General features: G+C 41.7%; 1 protein-coding gene across 1 annotated transcript in view; it reads right to left on the reverse strand.

Annotated features, from left to right (window-relative positions):
• The window catches only part of LOC143352510 (CD151 antigen), a 191,023-nt gene that overhangs the window by 125,412 nt on the left and 39,242 nt on the right, over positions 1-26,369 (reverse strand). The window contains exon 2 of the mRNA XM_076785043.1: positions 6,065-6,157. The gene's annotated coding sequence lies outside the window, so the exon portion shown is untranslated. The remainder of the gene's footprint in view (positions 1-6,064; positions 6,158-26,369) is intronic.

Raw genomic sequence — 26,369 nt, forward strand, 5'->3', positions numbered from 1 at the left:
AGTAAACTTTTCCGCGGGGTGTTCGTAAAGTGAATTTTTTCCCCGAGCGTAGAGAAATGAAAATTTAAGAATGAAGGAACACAACAGACGAAATATGAAAATAAATATAGTTGGAGGGAGAACATGAAAGCGGAAGAACAAGAATCCTAGAGAAGATTTCAGAAAGGAGAATGGTAATCTAAAGAAGGAAAATATTGAGGGAGAAGAAAAACACGAATCAAAGAGAGAGAGAGAGAGAGACAGTCTACAAGATATGCAGAAAAGAGCCAGAATAAGAGATGGATAGAGAATTCTAGGGAGAAAGATCGAGGAAAAGGGGGAAGGAAACACTTGAGAAATAATAAGAATCTTGGGAGCGATTAAAGCAGCAAGAAGAAGAACATCTCGTCGAATTAAAGATAAAAAGAATACAGTCTTCAAAGCAACATGAAAGAATAAGAACTTCACAAGAAATGTAATTATAATATTTAAAAGAGATCGCGACAGAAAGAACATGCTAAGTAGTAAAATTTAAGTGAAAAAGCTCGATAAAAAGAATTCATTAAAAATGTTTAAAAAGGATCAGGATAGAGAGGATAATGGGAAGAAAGTTCAGCAGAGAGAAGATTAACAAAAAGAAGAAACAAGAGAGGAGATTCAAGAGATAGAGAAAATATTGAAAAAAGAGGAAATAAGTATACTGAAGGAGATCGAGGGAGCAATATAAGGAGAAAAATTGTAGGAGGAATGGAGGAGAATAAAGTCCAGAAGCTAAACAGGAAGGGGAGGGAAGAAAATTCCGGAGAAAAGAGCAACAGAGTTGCAGAAAGATCCGACACAACAGAGTGCAAGCGACTCGAAACTACATCTGAAACATTGAAAAGAGGAAGAAATGAGCAACAGAGCTTCTTCAGGCCTTGATGAAACAATAGAAAGGAAGAAAATACTCGAAGTTCAAACTTGAAAATACAGTTCGCAAGCTAAAGAGCAAGGAAAGGAAGGAAAGAAAATTTTGCAGCGAAACGGAGGGGACAAAAGTCAACAAAGCGGCATAAACAAAAGTTAAAAACATAAGAAGCTACGAGATAACGAGCGAACTTGAGGGATCGATCAGCAAGAGAAAATTCGACGCGAAGCTAGAGGAAGGTGAAGATCGCGCGCGAAACGTTCGAGAGAAAGGAAAAGTTGCGCGCAGATAGGAAGGGCGCGAGAGAAGTTAAAAACGCGGAAGAGCGAGGAAGAATGAAGAAGAGCAAGGCCGAGGTGCGAGAAAGGAAGAAAGCGGAAGAGAAGGTGGTCGTTTTATTACGTTCTGAGGTCGCAACGAAGGCGGCGGTTTTTCAAGAGGGACAGTTCCTGGCGAACAAAGGGCCCCGGGACACTTGTGCTCTGATGAATTCTTCTCGCGTAACGTCGCCCTTTGCTGGTCGCGCGTATTTTTCCCGTCCGGGTTGGAAACAATAAACCCATCCGCGGTGTATTTCCCGGCTGTTCGGCCCGTTTAAATTCTGAAACGAGCGCGGCAGACCGGCCATGGTGGACAGAAACGCGTCCATGGTTTCCGAGTCGCGTCGCGCGATTCATCCCCCGAGCCACAAGGAAACGAACTTTTGTTTTTCTAATTCCGCGGGCTTAATTACGTGGGATTCCTCTTCCGATGACCTGTCGCGGTTGCTGCCTCCGTTGTGCACACACGAAGCTCTCGGGCCATTTCATTAGTTTTCCGCTCGGCTCGCGCGCCAATTTGCACGATGAATTTTTTAGCTGGGAACACGCACCGCGCCGCACGCTGTTTAATTATTTATCAGGCTCCGCGCGGTCCCGAAGCTCCCGGCAAAAAGGAAACGCGTGCCGCCGACGAGGATTTTTCATTTAACGCTGGTCCTCGCGTCACAAGTTTTTTTTTTCGCTGTTTTTCGGCGTTTCCCGGGTCCTGCGACGACCGTTACCGAATAATCTCGCTTGGAAAATTGCTGGCTGATTGTGCCGGGTGCATCTGATAGATTGCTGCGTGTGAAATGATCGATTTTGAATGGTAACGTTGAATAAACATTAGTACATGACGCTCGCTTCAATTGATTCTCGCGCAGCCAATTTTAAAGTGTCCGAAATATTTGAAAGCTGTAAAGTAAACACTTGGCACACCCGTTTTTATCAAATATTTCGATATTCTCCTGCAAATGATCCGTGAATCTCAGGACAAATGATGAACAAAATTCCTTTTTGAGCCGAAGTAATCAATCGAAAGCAACTGTCTTCCTCGGTAAAATTATTCATGTAACATTTAACATTTCCACATTTCCACTTGGATGTGCTTGAAAATTGCACAAATTTCGTTTTCAACTGCCTGTATCATTTTCATTACATTTTGAAGCGGAAAGTTTGCCGACTGGATTCAGAGCTCAGCGATCTCTCCGCGAGAGTTTATCATTGATCATCACTAGCGGATTTTATGCATTTATGGCAAATTACCGGTTTCAGATTTTTTATTTCAGAATTATTCAAATTATAAAGATGCCCTCGTGAGAATTGGTTCTCAATAATCATTGAGTTTACAGTTACCCAAGTTTTTCGCCCGTGCGTTTTTTAACGTTGAATCAGTTTTCCGGTACATATTGACGCGCAATATTGCAACGACGTTTTGATGTATGTCGGTGCATGATATTTGCATACAGAAATTTTTTCATTCGAAAAAATATCAATACCTGCTGTCAAATATCGATGAACTTTGAATCGGATATCTCGAAATAGAAGGGCGTGGCTGTAAAAGCGATTTGTCTTATGAACTCAGAAGCTTAGAGCAGTCACTATACTTCATTGTATTTTATTCTGAAACGTTTCTGAAATATACAGAAAGCAAACGAACATATTGCTTTTTTGACACTAAACCTACCACCACCGGTGAAATTTACGGGTACCAAATTTAAAAATTTACAATTATTGAAGTTACAAAGATGCTTTCATAGGAAACAATTGAATAAATATATTTCGTAGAGCACTAATTATAATAAGAACCGAGACTTCTCATTTTTATAAGGTCACTTTTAAGGCTCGGTGGGTTTGGTGTAAAAGAAACATACTGGGCTGCAAATCTTCATGGCAGGATCCGCATTTTCCGGCTCAATTGCAAACAACAATTATACGGTCCCTCGATAAGACCGGCAACAAACTGAATTAAATTATGTGCATCCCGGGATCGGCGATTACAATAATTCACGCAGCAAATCGAATCGCGAAACACGAAAAAAGAATTTACAGCGCAATCTACATAAAAGCTGCGAAGAAAAATGAAATCGAATAATTTCTGCACGATACATCCGGTGCGAAATGAATGCGGAAGTATGATAACGACTGCAAAAAAATTCGCTCGTAGTGTTTTCGTAGCTGTTCCGTAGATAACGATGCGCTCTCCGATGCGGACCGCGCGTGCATATGCGCGCGTTCGACGTTCATTGTTCCATGTTTTCTTGGTGTTGCGAATTTTTACGCGCAACAATGTACACTCTCCCCTGCGAATGCTCCACATTCAACCGCGAAATCCACTGGAACTCGGCCCGCAATGCCCCGGAAGTTCAATCTGCGCGGTTCAAAGCACGTGGCCCGTTCTGTTTTCGCGAAAAACGGTTCCCCAGAAAGAATGATTCGCAATACGCGATCGCGGACCGTTATACCAAGTGAATCTGTTAACGGGGATAAAACTTCTCTGTCCATTGCAGATGGGAAAAAAATTTGCACAATTTCCGCGTTGTTTATGAACCTCTGTCGTCGGCAGTTGCGGCTGTGGCCGCACCGGTGCGGTCGCAGGGTGCATTCGCTTTCTTTCTATTGAGAATACTGTGATTCTGTTGTAAGTTGCAGAAGTCTCGCTAAAAAGATCTTCTTTCTATAACTTATTCGGTGTTAGATGAATTTATTTAGCAATTTGTATTTTGGTCCAACGGTCCTATAAACTTGTTTGTACAGTTACTATATTTTATGCATTCATGAGAAAAATGAGTAGGTGTAATTTAAAAATGCAATTGTATTGTTTTCAGCCTGTTAACCCTTTGCACTCGAAGCTATTTTAACTCCAAAACGAAACATTTCTTCCGACCTATTGTAGAACATTCCCCTGCTATATATTTCTTTTCATGTTGTACAATACGAAAATGGTGCAGTTCACTCGTACAAGACTGAAGTGTTTAGTAATTTATTAAATACAAACAAATTTAATAATGGAGAAAATACTTTGAATAATGATACAGCAATTTTTAGTGGCGCCTTACGGTCGCCATTCGAGTGCTAAAGGTTAAACATATTAAGAACCAAGACTTCGAAGATTCGCGATAAGGTAGAGTGACCACGTTACCGACAAAAATAGGCGAAAAATGGTTTGACCTTATGAGAGAATATTTTTCGCTGGGAAAGGGCTCATTCGAAAGAGGGAGGTTCAATCTAGGTCGCGCTGGTCATGAGCTGACGAGATCATGCAGATATTTGGTAATATAAGCGTTAGAAGTGGGCCAAAAATTGACGATGTGCGTGCCGTGGCATTTTTATGCCATTGGATGAGTTTTCTGGATGAAATCGAGAGTAGCGCGCGCTAGAAAATATCTCCAGCTACAAATTGAGCTATATTTTGTGTTGATCCTCTGCGAAATAAAGCCGAAAACTTGAAACACGTTTCTGGCGTCAGAATTCATAATGTCGATAATGACAACCCTTGTCGTGACTACCCTTGGCTCTTAAAAAGGAAAATAACTTTCTGTGTCACTCGAGTTTGTCGCGATTCAGAGAAAAAAATAGAAATTTTTTATTTTGCATAAAGACCCGCTGTAATTATCATTTACTGGGTTACCTCTGTTTATTCATTAAAAGTACGCGCCTCAAATGTTCATTTGCTGGACAGAACGAGGTACCGTTTCATTAGTTCGCTGTTTTAATCGATCGTTGCGTTACTGCAAATTCCAACCGAATACGGGAAATTCCAAAAATTATGAAACTTTCGTTACATGTACTGCATATATAGGTATATATTACACGATTTTTTTGCTGCCCGAATTCACTTTAAGGGGGTGAAATCAACCACTGAAAATTCGACTGTTTTCCGAATTTTCGTTATAACTCGGAAACTATAAGGTAGAGGAAAATAGGTTCCCGACAAAACTTGCTTCCTTAAATGAGAATTATCATGTGGTAAAGCAAATATTAATTGTTAATGCAATTGGAAATAAAAGAAAACGCAAAATAGCCGAATTTTCAAGAGTCGATTTTCCACCCCCTTAAAGTGAAACTGGGTAGAAAAGTTTCATAATTTTTGGAATTCCCGGGTTCGACATCGTTCCATGGCGGTTGAACGAAGGAGGCTCGCGCGCATGATCTATCCGATCGCGGGACCATAAACGGCGAGGCGGAACCGCGGGATACACGTCGGAGGGCCCACAATGGTTAATCTCTCCCCGGGTTAGGTTCTCCGTTGGTTTCGTTAACCCGTTCCCATTTACGAACGCCCCCGGCGAGCAAACGGTCCGTTCATCGAGATGGCGCAATTAAAATTTACAATGACACTCGAGCGGCGGGTCGCGGAAGCAATTAACGGTACAATAATCGGCGGGCTCGCGTGGGAGGGGACGGTGAAAAATTAATTGGGCCATTTTTCATGTTCCGCTCGACGCGCGGCCCGCGTACCAAGCAGGAAGCAACGAGAAACCAAGAGAGTGAGAGAGAGAGAGAGACAGAGAGAGACAGAGAATGTGTGTGTGTGTGAGAGAGAGAGAGGGAGAGAGAGAGAGTAAACGTGAGAAAGAGGAAGAGAGAGAGAGAGAGAGAGAGAGAGAGAGAGAGTGTGTGTGTGCCAGAGGTTTGTTACCATCGCGAGAGGTATCGGGCAATCAAGTTAATGAGGAAAGAGGAGCGGAGCCGATGGGGAGGGTGAAAAAGAGACGCGGCGACCGCGGGGCCTTTCACCTAATGGTTTGAGAAACGTGCTCGTTTGGCCCGCCGCAAGCCATTTATGGTAACGCTCGCGTGCCCGACGATTTTCGTCCCCGATGCTTCGTCGCCTCGGTGTTTCCTCTTTTTGCCGGTACGTGACCTGGACACTTACCCTGCGTCATCGGTGTCCACCTTCTGGTCGAGCCGCGGCACGCATGTCCACTTTAGAATTTTCGAAAACACTCGGATGCTGGTTCTCGGCCCCCTAAAACCAAAAACGCGACGGTCAATTGCGAATCTCAAGCTTAAAATTCCATTCGACCCATCGGGGGAGGAGGGGGCCCGGACGAATGTCTACATTAGAGCAGTAAAAAAATGATTAATCTCAAATAAAATCAATAAAATGTTTGCTCAACACAGCCCCTCTTCCTTACTTCAAGTCAGTCACGCAATTGACGGCACACACTTTAACCCGTTAAGAACCAAATTTTTATTTTTAAATGTTATTGGTATTATTTTTAAAAATTAATTTTTGTTACCATCAATTGAAGAAACATTCCCGTTTGGGGATGGCAGGGCTTCAAATGTTTTTAGTTCTTTTCGGAATAACTTTTTTACCAACGGATCCGACGACTTCGGCTTTTCCGCCACCCTAGACGGATCAGTTCACTACATGACATGCAATAAAAATTTGGAAAAATTGCGTTTAGTCGGAAACGAAAAAAAAAAAAAAAAAAAAAATAGTAAAAGTTGCTCTCCGCAACTTTTTTATTTCTCGGCTTGTAACGAAAATTTGAAACACGCGTTTTGTAGATTCATACATGAGTTAGATACATGCTGAAAATTGCACGGCCAGTTGGAAGCTGTACTGGAACATAGTTCGAGCAATAAAGGTTCACGAGTGTTCGTGTAATTAAACAAAAAACTTGCTCTTATGAACAGCTTCGTGCGGACAAACGAAGTTCCACGGTACTTGCACTTAGTTTCCCGAACGTGAAAATTTGTAATGACCGATGAGGAGAAAGCGGGGCTCATTTGGGAGGAACTTCGCAGAGTATGGCGCATTCGCAGTACAGTTCGGCCGAAGTTCGCGCGATAGCAAGGTGTCGGGACCCACTCATAATTCACGCGTTGAGATTGATGAACGATCCGTTCGCTCTCGGACGGTATCCCGAGTGGTTTATCGCTATTGCAGTTCCGCGGCGTGTCGGCCGCGTTTGTCTTCCCCTCGGCGAGCATTGTTTGCCTTTAACTACTTTTCAACTAAGTTAGCCGTCTCCGCAGCGAGGAGCGCTATCCGTTTTCACGGAAATTGGCCGGCGCGCGTCGTCGTTGTCGTCGTTCAATTTAACGCGAGTCGAAGGTGCTCGCTGTTAGGCGAACCCCGGGCGTTCTGTTAGGCGAACGAACGGTGGTGAGACCTTTGCATGGGAACGGCTCTAGAAAGCGTGTTCGATCACGCGCGGAGGATGGACGCGCTGATGAGTGCCACGAATCAGCTGCCTCGGAAACGAGATCTCTCGGTCGCTCGGCGAAGGAAAACGAAAACGCACGCACACGGGGTTAATGTGGCGAGCATAAATCTCGACTCGTGGATTTCGTTCTCGCCGCGGCAGGCCGGCGACTTGATATGTTAATTAACCTTCGTGCCGCCGCGCCGTCGTCCACGGTCATTTACATATCAATTTAGCTCTCGAACCGAGCCTCCGAGGTCGGAATCTTGCGTTATTTTGCGCCAGGAAATTTTACTTTCGTCGTTTTATCGCGCGTTTTTACGACTCGTTTCTTATAGTTGCGGACCTATGCTGGGTGTCCTCTCTGCCACCTCTATGTTATTTACACAGATACAAAAATATTTGGGGAGCAAAATTATCATATTCTAAGGGCGACGTAAGTCTCTGTGTGGGAGAAGGTCATCTCAAGGACATATTTTCCGAGATCTCACGTACAGTAATGTTTGTTTTTTTTAATGGAACGATATGTTTCTTTATCCATATTTTCATAGAATGTTTCGAGACGAATACAATGACCTATTATGAAGGTCATGCAAGGTCGCTCAAGGCCAGTTGCAATGGAAAATTCGAATACTCCGAAGTCAACTTCGCGGGTACAGTCAAAGACTAACTGAATTACATTGATTTCGTGAAGATTCTTATTAGTGGTCAAAAGGGTAATTCAAAATGAAGAACTCTTTCCTTACGGAATGGATTCTAAGAAGAGTAATGTCACGATCGATCTTGGTTAAGATATCTCGCGTCCTCGAATTAACGTGCGGAAGTTTCCAACAAGGGCCGGGAAGGGTTGGTGATAGTACTTCGAACCTAACCGCGATTCCTCGCGAGCATGAACGGCGAGCGACGACACGCTACAAACGACTCGGCCAGAAACAGCGTAAACTCTCTCTCGGAGCGCGGCGTGCAAACGCGATCAGATTTACGGGCGCGGCATTTATCCGCGATAAGCCACGGCCCGCTAATGCGAACCGTCTGCGGGGATTGGGCGTTAAGCACGCCACGTTCTCCAAACTTTTCTATGGGCATTCAGACGCCATGCTAGCGGCATTTTCAACGGCCACAGGCGCCGCGAGCCGACCAACGAAATTCTAAACGACTACCCGGAGACTTAAACCGCCGTTCGATTATCGTAAAACGTGCCGGTAATAATGTCTCGGAATTTCGCACGGTGATACGCGAGTCTGTCAGAAACTGTTTCACTTCCTCCCAGTCGGACTCGTAACTGCTCGAGCTGAAAAGTGAGAGAGTGCCACTTACGTTTTACCATTCCGCCGAGAAGAGAACAATGAAACAGTAACAACTTCTAAATTTGGCGAGAGTGCGGAACAGCTATCCTCCAATTTCGATAAACGTATCCGGAAATCTTTCACCGTAATGTTGAGAGCCAATACTCGGTAGAATCGCGATAAGGTAGAGTGACCACGTTACCGACAAAAATAGGCTAAAAACGGTTTTTCGTGCCTCAACTTTTCGTCCTTATATGAGGAAGGTTCCTAGTTTTTTATTAGATTTTACAATTTTAAATACGTTTAAAATTAATGTTTGTGCTAGATTTGTTACACATTCCGCATATTTAATCACATTTTTTCGTACTGAATCATTGCGCGAATAGGGTTCACACTGTTCGCAAAATAAAACGTTCGACTAACAGGTGCTTATGCTATGCCGGAGTCATTCGCGACCCGTAGCGGTGGGGATAAGCTCGAGCGACCGTACAATTTTATTCTGATATAAGACGATGCTTTTTATTTCGGAATAAGAAAACCGCTATTTCATACGACGAAAGCTGGTCCCGAGCCATCGTCTTATATTGAAAGAAAACGAGAATTATAGTGAAATATCGGCGTGGGTCTGATATGACTCCGGCATAGGCCTAGGACTCGCAGGAGTCCGAGGGTTAAATAACAGAATGCTCACACATAGCATAGGCTTGTCTGTGCTTCGTATATCACTATTGTAAAAGAAACAGAAACTTGGATATTAACGTGAATTCAGAGTAAATAATTTGCAGATCGATGCGAACAGATTGGTCAGTAGAATCCTTAACGCTAAGTGTTTCGCAACGGACATCAGCAGATGATGAATTAAGAACGCTACTTAAATGTATAGTCAGTCTCATAATCCGTGGCGCACACTTTAAATCAGACCGACCTATTTATAAACCTACCAAATCTTCAGTTTTTCTGTCGAGCTAGATAGACTGGTTTACTAGTAGAACATAATGAAAATTTTGGAAAAATTGCGAAAAAAGAATAGTAAAAGTTACTTTTCGCTACTCTTCTATTCGTGACCGTAACGAAAATTTAAAAAATGTGTTTTGTAGATCCATGTAATTTGTATAGATGCTGAATATTTCATCGAAATTGGTTTATTAGTTATGCATGACTAAAAATGGTGAAAATCACCGAACAGAATAAAAAGGCAAAAATGGGCTGAAAATCGTGAAAAATTGTAATTTATACCATATTGGTAAACTGATAGGTCTAGCCTGGCAGAAAAAGTGAAATTTGGTTCGTTTATAAAATAATTATTCTGATTTGAAGTATGCGCCGTCAATTATAAGACTGACTGTAACTGAATTGAGTCGTTGCATTCGTAAAGTACATTTCGAAGGCCCTCTTAAGGGTTAATAATCGTCGTTTCTAGTTTCCTTAAGTCTAAGGAGTTTCGAGAAAGTTTCTCACGGCGGATAGAAACGGAAGCGAGTGTAAGTCGAGTACTCGGCGACGAAGCGGCGAGATCAAAGGAAATTGTACAGGCATCTGTAAATATTTCTCTTTTGGACATATTTTTCGCCCGAGTGAAGACGCTTCTCTGGTCGTTTGCGAAGTGTCGTAATTCGTAATGCCCGTTTCGTGTATGGTATGTACAAGTATAAGTATGCCTTATATAAGATGAATTCTGTCGTTGACTCGCCCGGAGACGTTTATTTTTCCGGAACCGTGTAGTCGCCGCTCGTCCGGTTCAAAGTCCATAACGAAATGAAAATATTCTCCTCGGGGAAAGCTATTTTCCGAAAGACTGGTGGCTCGTTCGCGTACTTTGCCCAAATATACATAATTAACAACAAGAATTCGACGCTCTTCCAGGCAGAAGAGACATAGTAGATTCGCTAGTTCGAAAAGCGCATCGCTGCGGTGCATCGGGTTTAATGGCGTTTGCGGCGAGTTTGAATAACGGCTCTATAAAAAAAGCACACTGGGATCGTAAAATGTTACTCGCACTCTGAATTCGATATACTGAATTTGTGCAATCGAAGGATGCACCCAGACCGCAGTTTGAAGATCGAAGAAATTCATTTCGACGAAATATAAGTTTCGCAAATTTCGATAGACTCGAATTTTTTCGCGCTCTTCAGCAACTGTGTGTTCAACACTTCACTTACGGGCAATTTTCTGATAGTCTTCAGGTTCACCAAATTTCCAAATAGTCAAGATCAACAGTTCAGAATTGCTCAATAAATTACTATTACAATAAATATAATTCTACGAATTTTTAGAATTGATATAACGTGACAAGTTCTTCCGAATTTCGAAAGAATATCAAGCTTTTGTTAAATACAGGTAGAACGAAAATTTCATTTTCGTTCAAATAGATGAATGCAATTTTAACGAAATTTTAATTTCCGAAATCTTTACAAACAAGTAAAGTTTCAAGTGAATAATTGATTACTTCTTTGTAATCACTCCGGTGGTAAGGCGATTCCTTTTTTCATAATAGGAGCGGCTTTATTATTGACCGATAATGTATCAAAGGCCAGTGCAACAGTTAACACGCTTCGAGGACTCGCGAGTCTGCAATTCCGCGTGTCTCGCGATGCAAAAGCGATGCGAAACAGAGTACGGCTCTCGCGAGCGAGTTCTGCTCGTGTTACGTGCCTGCAGTCTCGTTTTGCAATATTAAGCACGTTCCACAGCTATCCGAAAAGCGCCGCGAGACGTCGCAATAAAATCGAAACCCGTTGGGCGCCGATGAACACCGCCGTGAAATTTTTATATCATCGATAATGGAATTTCTACTCTCATCGCAGTGTCGGCTGCTTCGATAAGTGTCCCGACACGATGATGCAAATTTAGGCGAACGGCGCGCTAATATCGCAACTGGAATTTGAGATGTAAGTAACGATTTGACTGCGGGTCTTTATGCAAAATAATTTCTGCATCATTACAAGAAAGGGGAGTTACATTGATTTCTTCTCTTCATAATTTGAGTAGGTTAAACATAATGCACCATGAACACTAAATTCGTTCGATGTTGCTTCTATTTTGTGTTTCATAAATTGCCAATATAATTGCATAAAATCCGCGGTCTACTAATTCTTGAGCAGTGTCTGAGAGACTTAGTACGAATGTAGTAGGACGATACTGACCTTCACAGAACGATCATTTTTCTCAGTAAAATTAATTTCTGACTGAATTGTTCTGTCACCTGTCTCTAACTGTTCCTGTAACCGTTTCAAACAATTTTCAACGCTCGTTTATAACTCGTCTATTAGATTGATCGCACAATGAACGAGGAACTGCAATGCTGTAATGCTACGCTTAGGAATTTGAATGACTCACAATCGGACTCTTTCAGATGCGTACCTACATTGTATGACTAATTTAAATCACAAGCAATCGTATCAAGTGCTGGAACGGAACGAACAAGAGGTAAACCTGTAGACGTTGTCGCATGACCCGTTTAATATTTCGAACTGTCAGAATGCAAGGCTTGGTTACTGAAAAATAAAATTTAGCTGAAACGTTAGCCTTTGCTTGGTCAAAGTGATCTCAGTTACAATTATTAACAGACTGCGGATTTTATGCGTTTATGACAAAAACGAGCTGGTGCAATTTAAAGTCGTAGAAAGATTAAAAGAATTTAAGAATGTTAATACATTATTTTTAGACTGTTAGGGGACGAAAGAATCTTCTAGTTGCAATTGATACAGGCAGTTTCTAGTTTGCACCAAGATCCGCAGTCTAGACATTAGGTGTGCGCAGTGTCGCCAGATCAAGACTTGTTCCCCCACTCTAATTTCCCCCTCTACCGCGCTTCCGCCGCGGCCGGGTCACGTGACACGTTTCGTCTCTGTGGTGCATACTCCGGTACTGGCAGACAGAGAGGGTAACTTTTTCCCCTCAATTCGTGCTCCCTCCCCTCATCTGGCGACACTGGGTGTACGCGTTACGTCTAATAAGATTATCAACGTTGATCCCAAGGAAGCAGGCTTACGAATATGTAAAGAGAATTGAACGCGTAAGGATTGGAAGGATCTAGCGAGGGTTAGCCTACGATGATTTAATAAGAGGAATAAGTCTGCAGGCTATGTATTTTGATGACGTCTGCATCCCGATTTTCCATGAAATAAATATCTCGGGTCTCGGGCCGACGCGTTTTAAAGCCAAGAGGAAAACAGCATCGAAGGAAAGATAAAAGGAAGCAGCTCGGTGATTGAAGCTTTTCTCTTGAGAAATGCTGAAGCTCGCCAAGCAGACTTTCATCCCTCACTCGTCAACAATATCCAAGGGCTTGTATCAAAGACTGCCGAGGCGGAAGAAGCAACGGGGAGAATGGAATACGACTCTCCTGGGTCAGTTCCGGTCACGTTACAACGCCTCCCGTCTCGTTTTGCAATATTAAGCACGTTCCATTCGTCTCCGAAAAAAGCGTCGCAAAAAGACTCCGGTAATACCGACACCCGTCAGAATCCAATAAAACCGAGCTTGAAATTTTTCTCTTGTTGAGAAAAGAATTTTCAACTTAGTCCACGATGCGCGTCGCCTTTGGTTAAGCAAAATTTAATTCCGGAGATCAAGCGGGATTTATTAATCTGATCGAATGGGATCGACGAGGCATCTTATTTGTATGTTTCGGACCATTCGGGAGGTCTTATCAATTATTTTTGCCTCTCGTTGCTCGTATTTAGTTGTCTAGACGGGTTTGTTAATAGAAAGTGAATTTTGGGGCATATTTAAATTATTTAATCCTCGTATGCTCCTCGGAAAGATTCTAGTATGATAATGCACCCATTTTTCCTCTGCACTGTTTCTGCTCGAAGCAAAGTAAGGCGAAAATGGAAAACATTTTGAGGTTAGAAAGAAAATGGCTCCAGCGCCATCTTGTTAACCTCTAACCAATTATATTCCAGAGTAGAATATCTAAAGAATACAAAGAAATCCTAACAATAAAATAAACGCAACAAACCGAGAATAATTAAACGAGTGCCTACTAGAACTAGACGAAACCTAAATCGAGAAGTGACTCGAATAGAACGGAAAAATCAAACGTTTTGAGGTTAGAAATAAAATGGCTTTGTCGCCATTTCCCAAACCTTTTTACCAACTACGAGTTGGAATATCTAAGTACTCAAAATGAGTTCCAATACTAGACTAAACGTAAGAGAATAAGAATCGAGTCTATCTGTTCGTTTCGGTGGCCTTGAGATGGCGGCGTCAGGAAGAAAAATGGCGCTCGGGCAGCAACGATGTTTGCCGAGAGATATTCCGGGATAATGGAGAGGCACCGTAAACACCGGCATTGTTGTGGTTTTTGGTTCTGCCGCTCGCTCGGAGCACTTGCTTTTATCATTTTCGCTGTTCAATTGTCAATAAAACGTAACGGGGGTTGCGGCTTACACGTTCTCCAGTGGGACGCGGTCGGGGAAAGATAAAAGAAAAACCGAATCGTTTTCTGTAGCAATCTTTCGAAGCTCGGCCAAGCCAACTCTCAGATCCTCCTCCAGTCGCGAAGAATATCCCGAGCTTTCAATCAGAGACTTCGCGAAGCTCGCAGGCTATTTACCCGAACTTCCAGAAAGCTTCCGCGTTTCGACGGACCCGATGATCGCACCTTTTTTCCTCCTTCGTTCATTCGCGAATCATTTACCAACGTTTTTTCTTTTCACCCCCCCCCCCCTGATAGACGGCGTTCAATGGGAATTTGAATTTATGCGGGTCTTCGAGAGACTCTCCATTTAAAGTCAATAAGTCGCCCGGTCATTAGCGAGCCGGCTGCATAATTTACCACGCTCGTCCTGGATTTTAGAATCGTTCTGAAATTGTACTAGCGGACGGATCTCATCGCGAAACTCTTTTGAATCCCAAATGCTTGACAAATCGAGGAAATGGCTCCTGACCGTTCCTCTATAGCGTGGATAGAGGGATAATTAAATTCGAGCTGTTTCTTCCGTTGGTAGAACGGAACGAGGGAACTGGATCAATGTTTTCCGAGGAAAGTGGCCTCTGATATCCTGAAAAAATAATTCGTCCATGATAGTGTTCCTGCAGAACGACAATTGTGCCTAGTGTTTTAATAGAATCGATTAAAACAAGGCTTTTGGTGTCCTCAGTTCTTAATAGTCGAATTTTAATTCAAAACGTAGACTAACAACTATGGATGTCGACTAACAAGTAGTTGCACCTCTATAGACCAGCAGAGAATGTCTCATTAAAAACTTTGTAAAATTCAATTAAATGGCCGAGAAATTGAAGAAGAAGCTTATTCAGATAGTACTAATTATTTGCTTACACGAACCGATCTATCTACAGATATATCTACAAGATGTAATTGGTTAGTCAACAAAGAACGTAGTCCTATAATTTTTATAGAGCATTAGAAGCCAGGCCCTTTTATAATTTGATAAGATTAGAATTTTATTCATAAGAAATAAAAAAGTGAAATTTAAAACAGCAGGGAAGTAAAAAAAATTTAGACATATCGATATATTATTTGGCTTCTATTTTCTGCAATTGATGCAGGCGATTTTTACTTTGCATAAAAATCTGCAGAAGATTAATCGCTGAAAGAAGTCGTACAAAAGATTGTAATTTTACAATTCAAGGCATGCATACGAATCTCTGGCCAATTTCTATCATAAATTTTAGATTATTTTATCTGAATGCAATTTATGCACTCGTACACAACAAAAATACCAAATACAAATATATATAGCGATGATGATAAATACTGTCCAGTTAATAGAATTAAACATTCAAAAACTGTTCTATTTCGCCCATCGTTACGCAGCCACGGACTCGCAACAATCGTTTTGAACGACTGTAAAATTGTTAGCACAGTTCGCATTCATAAAATTGTTTGCGCCGTAAGTGCATTAAGTTTGAATGATTTTGCGCAGGCGCGCTCGGCTCGAATTATTAAGTATTAATTTTCGTTCGAACGTTAGTTAATATTTTATTTACGAGGGAGTATTCGGTTACAATGAATATTTATAAATTCAAATCCTGCATCGCTCGCGGCACGGACACGATAAATCCGCCCCGGCATCCCGTTAATTGATCAAACGCCGATCAATTTCTCCGCGAAACAACCAATTAAACGATGTTCCATCGGGATTTGCCGAGAGACAAGTACTAACAAGACAACTAAATAACACACCCCATAGTCCCGTCCACAAATCTACAGAATTCTATTAAAAATGGCAAAAGTACCTTTAGGACATTGACAATTAAGATAACTACCCTTACAGCTATAACACCCTCCAATTCTAACCATAAATCGTCAAAGAATTTATTGCAATTTCTTTTCAATTTTTCAAAGAAGCAAGACATGTTTAAAAAACGGCAGGTCATAAAATATAGAAATGGAGGTGACAATAACATTTCTCAATCCAATCGTCAAAAATCCACTGCTTGTAATTTGTTTGTAATTTTTTCAAGTATACGCTCTCTCAATCTATCTGCCACGCAATTCGTTTTGAAGCTCTACGTTTTATTAAAAAAGGTTCTCTAAAGTACATCCAGGACACAGAGGTTTAAGACAACTATCCTTACGACACGGCAAGCCATAAACGATCCTAGCCATAAATCGTCAAATATGCACTTCCCATAGTAAGCTTAAAATTCTCTAAATAAAATTGTTCCCTCACTGTATCAGAGGCGCAATCCACTTTTAAACTCCCAGGGAAAAAAATTATTCGACGTCGGACATTTTCTACGTACCCCAGGACCGTAGCTCTGAGGCAGCGAAATTTATTATGAAACGGCCGAAACACGGTTAACGGTGTCGTTTCTTCGTAGATCACGGCCGAAAGAAAAGGAAATTAAACCGTGCCGGCCCCATATATCCCGAAGAAGAACGCGTTGTTCACCGGCGACGTCGTTAATTCGAAAAGCAACTATCCTATCGCGAGCGGGGCGCGACCGTAAAATTTCCTGAAAATTAGTTGGGCGATTCCGGACCCATAAACCGGCAATGAAAGATAGTTACAACACGGCGCTGTGTCCGGAAATAATTGAAGACAGTGCGGCCAATCGATACCGAAACTGTTCGCTCCACTACCGCGCTGTTTAACAAGAGCAATATTGTTCCGCATGAACTCGTTAAAACTTAGGATTGGACCCGCGGACGTTTATGCGGATACAGATTTCCACCGATCTCCAAGCCACGGAATCAAAGGCACAGTCTGCTATCGACGTCGATCGAACGAACTCGAAGATTCGACGCGATTTCTGAAATTTGCGCACCGAATCTCGAGTCATTACGAACGCGTCGATATAAAATTGAACATGGAACCGCTCGGTCGTGCGTCGCTAAAATTCTGTGCAGAAATTCGAAATTTCGTGCGCGTTGTTGTGCAATGTACGTGCGTTGTTCGGATAATTTCGATATTTATGTTTCAGAATTAAAATGTGCCGTATGCAACCCCTATTTTCCGATGGCGTGTGCCATAAACAAGTCCCAGCTGCTTTTACTTCAGTTTGTGGATTATTTACGAACAATTATTAAAATACATTCTACTGTCTGAAATAATGCCTAACATTTTCAATGCGCTTACCCGATCTTGCGAGAAATTAATGAATTTCGAGTGCGGTGGTTGCGAGATTTGAATTGAAAATGTGCTCTACAAAAAATCTATAATTCACGTAATTTTGATTATTTTTATTTTGAAAAAATCACACATCTGTTTCAGATACTAGTAAATACGTATGCAAAATCCCAACGCAACAGGTCCGATAGTTTCTCCGAAAAAATTTCTAAAACTTCGTGCTTCGAAAATGAGAATGACCCCCTCTTAAAGAGACGAGGGATTGTCATCGTCATCGAGGGAGTGTTACCGTTTCCGGGGGCCGTTTCCCATCGAAGCGTCAATAGTTGTCGCCCGCGAAACCAGTTTGCAATTTGATTAATGGAATTCGGTGCCGACGCACTCGCTTTCTCGCTGGCGAGCGTTAATTGCGCCTCGCGAAAAATAATTAGACCCTTTCGCGTACCGCGGACGAGGAGAAAGGTATACAATTAGCGGCGGCGATCCTTGTTGGGAATTAATTAGGCTCGCTGCTGTCTGAGGCCGGGACGGGTTCGCCGATCGCGCGAAAATTGCGCGCCACTCCATCCATCGATGCATCGATGACATCCTCTTGCAGATGTTATTCGCTCTTCAAACAGAATGCGCTTAATACGAATGTTACGCGTCGCTTCTGAATGTATGACAAATGAGTAGACCCCGTTGGATCTTTGTGCATGGCCGAGCTTTTGAAAAACCGCGAGTTCGAATTCTCTTTGAAATCGAAATGGATCCATCGTAAAGTGCTCTCGCGTACATTCTAAAATCGGCTGAGGAAATCCTCTCAAAAACCAGTCACTTTTCTGCAAAGTACCTGTTTGCGTTGCTCGACTTTTCCATATGGTGATTCTTTTTCAACCGCGAAGTTCCAGAATTCCTGCGGGGAAACACAGGTACCTTCTAAAACAATCTAAAAAAATTCGGACCACTTTTCAGTATTTATTTATAGAAACTATTCAGCCAATAAAGCCATTAGCTATCGGCAGCCTAGATAACCGAACCTCTGCTATCGTCAAATAAAAATCCCTATGGAATCACGGGCCCGAATTACAGAGCAGTAACAATAACCCGAAATCTGTAACACTTTCCCTTAGCAAGCGGAAATCCTTGGGCGACAGGTGCGAGGAAGGTCCTCCTTGGATTCACCAGGAGGAAGTCGATCGTCAATAAATTGGAGAGGTTAGGTATATCGGGACGTCCTACAGTGGGTTATTTCGTTATTTACCCGATCTAACCGGTACAAATTATTTCTGTTATTCTTTTTGCGCTTAATCGCACTCTTTTATCGATTTATTTATGGTATTGTCTGAGAAGTACAAAGACAAAACAAAACATTTTTTAAATTAGCAAGTTTTTCAAGAACTATGCTAATTATTTTTCTGTTTTATAAGAGGCATCGCGTATCAAACACGGCATCAGTTCCTACGGTTCATATTGAGAGTTTGGATACATTGTTTACCCGATACATGTCCAAAACACGGGTCTAGCCCCGGACATATATCGGCCAGGAGATATACTTTGATCTCGGCTATGAGCCTCGGTTCATGGCCCCTCACGGGGTGGGGCCACTACATAGTTCCGGGACTTTTATCGGCTAGGCATTTGGGACATATACAGGGTGTTAAAAAAACCATTCAATATTTATATGGTGTATAGGATACATTGTACCGAGTAAAAAGCTTTAGTAAACATAGGTCGAAAGGTCAACCGTTTCTGAGATATAAACATTTTTGCTTGCTAACTTCACGATTCATTTACTACTGGCCTTTTGATATTTACAGAAGATTCTCCACGTGTCTTCCTTCCTTCGACAAATAACTGACTGATTCCGGACGAAATCTACTGTCGGCACTTGAATAAGAACATTCAGAACGCGGTTTGTAAACGCTGAAGTAAACATCGCATGCGATGGAAGCAAGCAAGTCAATCATGATACTAGCAAACAAAAATGTTTATATCTCAGAAACGGTTGACCTTTCGACCTATGTTTACCAAAGCTTTTTTACTCAGTACAGTGTATCCTATATACCATATAAATATTGAGTGGTTCTTTTTTAACACCCTGTATGGAGTAAACACTGTTCTTGTAATAAAATACACTCAGTAAAATAAGTCTCCGTACACCTAACTCATACTATTTAAATGGTTAATAATTTTATTTTACGTGGTAGTAAATGAGTAATTCTTCTGCAATTATTTTTTTAATTGTCTTTTTTATTCACGTGGCAAATGCTATTGTCATACGATTATTATTTAACAAGAAAATTAAACATATATGCAAACATAACCAATTCAGAACAAAAAAAGTCTCCGTACAGGAACATAAAAAGACAGAAATATAGAATAATAGAATTTTTTCTTTTTTTTTCGCAACATTAATAAGTAGTTGGACCGCCTTTAGCTTTATGTATGGCAAACATTCGTTTTTGCATACTATTAATTAATTTTTCTGTCACATCACTCGTAATACTATTCCATTCTAGTAATATCGCATTTTTCAGTTCTGTTTTGTTTTTAATATTATGTTTTTGTAAACGCCTTTTTATTTCGTCCCATAGGTGTTCTATTGGATTAATATCCGGCGATTGAGGTGGTGTGTGCAACTGTTTTGGCGTATTATACAGAAGCCATTCCTTAACTCGTCGTGCGGTATGCTTTGGATCATTATCCTGCTGAAAGATAAATCTCCGATCCAGTCCCAATTTTCTTGCACTATAGTCCAAATTATCCTTTAAAATATTCAAATACACATCTTGGTCCATAATACCGTCGATGAATACCAAGTTTCCTGTACCTGCAGCATTCATACAACCCCATACCATTATGCTCCCTCCGCCGTGTTTTACGGTTGCACGCAGATTTTTGCATTCCATTTCTGTATTTTTCATCCTCCAAATTTTTACACGTCCATCAGACCCAAACAGGTTAAATTTGCATTCGTCACTAAATATTACTGAATTCCAAAACTCCCTTGGCCTATACATGTGGGCTTTAGCAAAATCCATACGCTTCTGCTTATTTATTTTGCTGATAAAGGGCTTTCTTCTTGCTGTACGACCATTATACCCCGACTTTTTTAACACATTGCGTATAGTTTGAGGAACAACCTTAACACCATAATCATTGTGAATCATATTCGCAAGTTTGCGAGCACTTGTTTTCAGTTCACTGCGTATAACTTTCAAAATTGCACGCTCATGATGGTGTTCTAATTTTGTTGGACGACCGGTACGTTTGCGATTTTCAAGAGAATTTGTTTGCTGATATTTATTAATAATGTATTGCACCGTAGAACGAGATTTATTCACTATTCCTGCAATTACTCTTAAGGATTTTCCATCTTTTCGTAGTTTTATAATTAGTTCGCGAATTGGAACCGGTATCTCCATTTTTGTACGTTATTATGAATTTGATCCGTACTTTCTGCTTGATCATAGGAAACTGAAGGAAGGTATGACCTCCAGGAATCATATGACTCGAGTTTCTCAATATGTTTATTGACAACACGAACTTTTATGATAGTGTACGGAAACTTATTTGACGCTATATCCGTTCACTTTGTATTCAACATTTGAGTATAGCAAAACTAATTATAGGATTTACATAAGTGCATGTATATGAGTTAATGGAAGAACGCACTTTTAAATAATACATTAAAAATTTTGATATCAAGTATACTTTTTTAGTTATACATAGTTGAAGTTCAAATATGGTACTGTACGGAGACTTTTTTGACTGAGTGTACGTTTCGGACATGAAATGTCAAATATCTCGCGACGTATTGACGTTTCGATGACGTTGGGTTAGTACTTTTATACGTAGGATAATAAATGGGATCGATTGGTTTAATAAAAACAATTGGGTTGTATTAAAGTATACAGTGCAATTGCACCTGGCGAGTGCACCGGTGCATCAAAAATAATACGTATTATTCGTGTAGAGATTGTATAGATTTTCAGGTCCCCTAAAGATTAAAATCGACATTTGGCCGGCTAGATCGGGCAAATAACCCTCGCGTGTCTAGAAGCGAACGATTCCGGGACTCTTTGGTCGAATATCCTCGACGGTGGGGTAGTCGGGGGTTGATAAGATGGTCTGGGCGTAGCTTAATAGAATCTCCCCCCTCCCTCAGCGAGGGTTCGGCTGACGGCGGCAGGTATTAGCTATGTAAGTGGATTGCACCCTGGAGACAGCTCGCGCACCACCCTGCTGAAATTCTGGCAGGCCTGCGGGCCTGGCTCGCCGAGAACACCTGGAAACCCTCGTGTAATATAGTTATCTAGCCGTGGGCCGGCCGAATTGCGCTCTCCAGTATCCTCGGTATTGTTAGACGCACACAGGCAATTTTGAAAATTGACTTAGTTTGCTCTAGTGGCGTTCGCGGCCGCGGGTCTTGTCGCGGTCCGGAGAAAGCGGTCTTGTTAGCTGATCGAGATCGATGCATCCGACTTGTGCTCGATACACTTCGCTCGATCCTCGGGACGGCACGAATCTATTCTGCATCCTCTCACACAACTTGCAAATCCATCCAAACACCCGTCGGGCAACAACGCTCCTTTTTTCTTTTTGGTAAGACATTGATCTAGAATTTTTTATAAATGGACAAACTCAATCGATTAATCCTTTGCACTCGAATGGCGACTGTAAGGCGCCACTAAAATTGCTGTATCATCATTCAAAATATTTTTTACATTATTAAATTTCTTTGTATTTAATAGATCACTAAACATTTCAGTATTGTTCGAGTAAATTGCATCATTTTCGTTTGTATAACATGCAGAAACATGTACAGAAAGGAAATTTTCCGGTTCCAGACTTCGTAGATTCGCGATAAGGTAGAGTGACCATGTTACCGACAGAAATAAGCGAAAAATGGTTTCACATGCGTCAACTTTTCGTCCTTGTGTGAGAATATTTTTCGATGGGAAAGGGCTCGTTCGAAAGAGGAAGGTTCAATCTAGCGCGCGCTGGTCATAGGCTGACGAGATTATGACGGTTAGTTGGCAATATAAGCGTGAACGGAAATTATACAGCGGTTACCGAAACTGCTGGCTCTGCAAAAGTCACGTGACTACGCTTGGCTCTTAACAACCTGACTTTGGCCACGGAGTCCCCCGACGCTCCGCAACAACAATGACAATTACAATTGAACCCGTGACTACGTTGGTCTCGGATCCCAGAAAAGAAAAAGCCCAACGAATCCGATTCGAGCAAAAATATCGCAGTCAAAGGTTGAACTTACGTTGCGCAGGTTTCCCCGGGTTTCTTTGTTAAACTAAACAGTGGCGCCAGCGACTCTGTTCGACAACGTAGTTCGGTGCTTAATGGCTTGGCCAATTTTCTCCGCGGCTGTGCGCTCTGAAAAGCCCGAGGTACAAGGGTCGACAGAGCGATTCTTAAAAATTTTTACATGTCTCCGGGGAACTTTCGTGGACCACTTCCAATTTCCCGAGAACGGAACGCGCCGGTTATTCGCGAGGCTTTTAACCGATGGCTTTCTTTGCATCTCCATGGAACGAGAAAGAGAGAGAGAGAGAGAGAGAGTGTGTGTGTGTGTGTGTGTGTGTAGGTGTATCGACCAATGCTTTTCGTCACTCCTCGAGACTTCTCTCGATCGATACACACACCGTCGGATCACAGAACGTGTACGAAGCCCTAAGAACTTTGCGGGAATGTCAGTGTCGCGCCCCTTATGAATGAATGACGGGGTTCGTTCTCGGGAACCGCGCGAACAAAACCCGACAGCTTTGACTTCCGCCGTATCGCAAAGCTCCTTGAAAATTTCAGTATCACCACGGTGAATACATCACCGGCTCTCCCCCGCTAATACTTTGGAACTCGTTTACAACCACCGCTCAGAACTGTGATCCTAAACCCCCTCCCCCTTCCCCCACCACCGAGAGTTTCAAACATTTTGCATTATGAAGCTCGAAGAAGATTAGAACCTTTTCCGGTGTATAATGTAACGGTCTGGAAATTAGGGGCTCGCTGAGCCCAAAGAACACTATGAACTATGAACGTTCACATTCCACCACCATTTCGCCCGTTATCCATTATGCTAAGCCTCTGGAGTACTGTGACGTTTGAAAAATCTGAGAAAATTATATTTCAACAGGCACAACGAGATGCTAAGACTGTAAAAATATAAACTCAGTATCTCATAACTTCTACAAGAAATCGGCGTTTCAGAATTTACTTAATTTTTCAAAATTCGGTTTCGTAGCTAAAAATTCTGAAAAAATTCATAGATATGCATTCTAATAGATAAAATATGCTTGATTTTTTTCAGAATTTTCAATTGAAGAGGGTAAGAGAAATTACGGGAAAACTTGATTTTATTTGTCACCCCTTTACTACCCCTCATGCCGACACGTGGGGTTGAAAATTGGCACAAGGTATTTTCTTTGGATAAGCTATCGAATGGCCTATTGCAAATTTAATTTGCTTCGGGGTCACCTTTGACCTTCGTGTCCGGCTACACCCTTTGGTCTGCGATTTTTCAAAATCGTTTTAATGAGCTTTCAGTTAGCTTCGAAAAAATCGTACATCAAACTTTGAGATGCGATTGTAAAAAAGCCGCTTCGATCATCGAGTATGCGGTGATTTTGATTTGGAAAAAACTTTTTTGAGTTTCATATACTCATTTGAACCAATAGCATTATTATAGTATTCCAATAGCATTATCACCATAACGTGCGCAAAGATGAAATTTTAAGATGTAAAGATGCAAAATTTTTTAATGTTACCATAGACGTTTCAATTTACACCGTTTTCGAGACAAAAGGAGTCATCAATTTCACTATAATAGTGCATGCATTGCATTGTGCAAAAACATCGTGGAAGATAATGAACGACGTACTACGAAAGTAGAGGCTCTACAATCTTTAAAAACGAGTCCACGTTTATCGGTCCTACGACTCTTTTTCACGAAACGATAATACTTTTCATAGCCGCTGCTCTGTACTTCAACTTCCAGTATCTCCCATCGGGAAAACGAGCGTAATCGCCAAAAGTGCGCAAACATCTGCGGCGACGACACCATAGACGAGCAAGAACAGCCGATTAGAAGGACGCGGGGATAACGTTACCGCGCAAAACGCCATAATTATATTATCCCCGGGCAAAAACCGGGCCGGGGTAAACGAATTTCGTCGAGCGTTCGGTAAACTAGTAAAACCCTCAGATTTGCATAATCGTGCGCAGTTTAATACCGATTAAAATTGTGAAGGGGGTCGTTTCCGAGACTCCGGCACTCGTCTTCGCCCTGAGAGACGAGGGTTGGCCTCGTAACTCTTTCACCTGGTCTCGCGTTAGAGTACTCTGTTTCTATTGTTCGCGGCTGTCTAGAATTCTTAACGAACTGCGATTCCCCCCTCCCTCCCTCCGAGCTTTCCTTGTGCGCCATTTTATGCCAATTCCGACGGTGAGTTGACCGTGCGATTTTTTCACGGCTTTCTCTGGCATTGTACTAATGTATAATAGCATCATCTCAATTGTAAAATTGTAAAAATCTGAATGGTAGTCAAGTTAATTTTATACACTTCGTTGACTGAAACCATGGCACCGGTCAACACGCGTTCTTCGAAAAAGTGTATAATACAAAAAAAATATATAACTCCTGTAACTTTGATTATTTTGACTTGAGAAAAAAATTGTTTATACACTGCAGGTATCCACGAATATGTGCGCAAAATCCTAACGCAATAAGTTCAACAGTTCTGCTGAAAAAAATTCCTAAAAATCATAGTACCCTCTTAACAATGAGAATTGTGTTTCCAGCCTATTGTTCGCCATTTTTCGCGAATTTGTACGGTGAAAGGAGAGTTGACAGAGAACAGAGAAAAAGTAGAGAGAGAGAGAGAGAGAGAGAGAGAGAGAGGAGGGAAAGAGAGAAAGAGAAGAGAGAGAGAAAATCAACGAACGGGCCAATTACCGCAGATTGCATGACGGATTCGCGAGCGAGACACGACGGTTAACGGCGCTTCAATTGGCCTAATCGCAGTCACTTTGCCGGGCCGAGTCCCTGCCGGGCACCGACGTTCACGACCCGTTTATTAAATAAGAGCAAAGGCCACGAACCATTTGCGAAGTGGGACGAATGGATTAGATTTCCTGTTGCCATTCTATGCGCGCATCGCATCGGTGCACAAGCATGCACGCCCGATGAATGCACCACCGATGGAAATCGTTTCACTGTCCATCGCGGGAGCACCGGCTACCCATGGCTGGCCTTATTGGGCCTGTGACATCGAGCGATGTCGTACCGACCGGGAGAGAAGAAAGAATTGTTAACGATGATGGAACGAACGGGCTCGATCTACTCCCACGCTGCACGCTTGATCTTTCAATAAGGAATTGTGAACTGTTCGGTTCAACGAGGGAATCGGTCGTTAGAACTTCATTCATTAGCCCCTTCAGTTTATTTAGCCGATGGTTCAGGGAACTCTTGTCTGTGATCCTGTGTTTGTTAATTTGCTTTGAGATAAGAGGCTGAGCCCCGACGCTTTGATTACTGGAAAGCTATTAATGAATTTCATGCATTTACGATAAATAGACTGCGGATCTTTATGCGAATTGAAAATGTTATTGCTTCGATTGTGGTGTCATTGATTATGAATGCGGTGTAAGTTATAATTGATCTTCTTGATTATTATGTAATGCGTTGATTAATTTTACTAGTAATTATGTGTAATGAAGTGAAAAATTATATATATATTACATATTACGTATTATGTGTTGTCATATTTATTTTTGTTGGCCCCTGTTTGTTGCAATTGATGCAAACAATTTTTATTGTACTCGAAGTTCCGCATACTTACGGTTACATTTAACGAAGTCTAATATTATTAAAATGTATGATACTCATTGTCAGTAGGTGCTCTTTCGCATTATACAGATCGCACGCCAAATTTGATACACTGAATATACTATAATGTATTAGCGGCAAAATTCATTGTATAAATTGTGCATTGAATAAATAATTCCGTCGACCATATATCAATGACATGCTAGTCGAACTGTTAAATATGCTTTTAACCAACGTAGTGTTAGATACATATACATCGTCCATTTTTGGCCTACTTCTAACGTTTATATTACCAAATATCTGCATAATCTCGTCAGCTCATGACCAGCGCGCGCTAGATTGAACCTTCCTCTTTCGAATGAGCCCTTTC

This window comes from Halictus rubicundus, chromosome 3 (genome assembly GCF_050948215.1).
Source record: "Halictus rubicundus isolate RS-2024b chromosome 3, iyHalRubi1_principal, whole genome shotgun sequence".
In the NCBI taxonomy this organism is placed as follows: domain Eukaryota; kingdom Metazoa; phylum Arthropoda; class Insecta; order Hymenoptera; family Halictidae; genus Halictus; species Halictus rubicundus.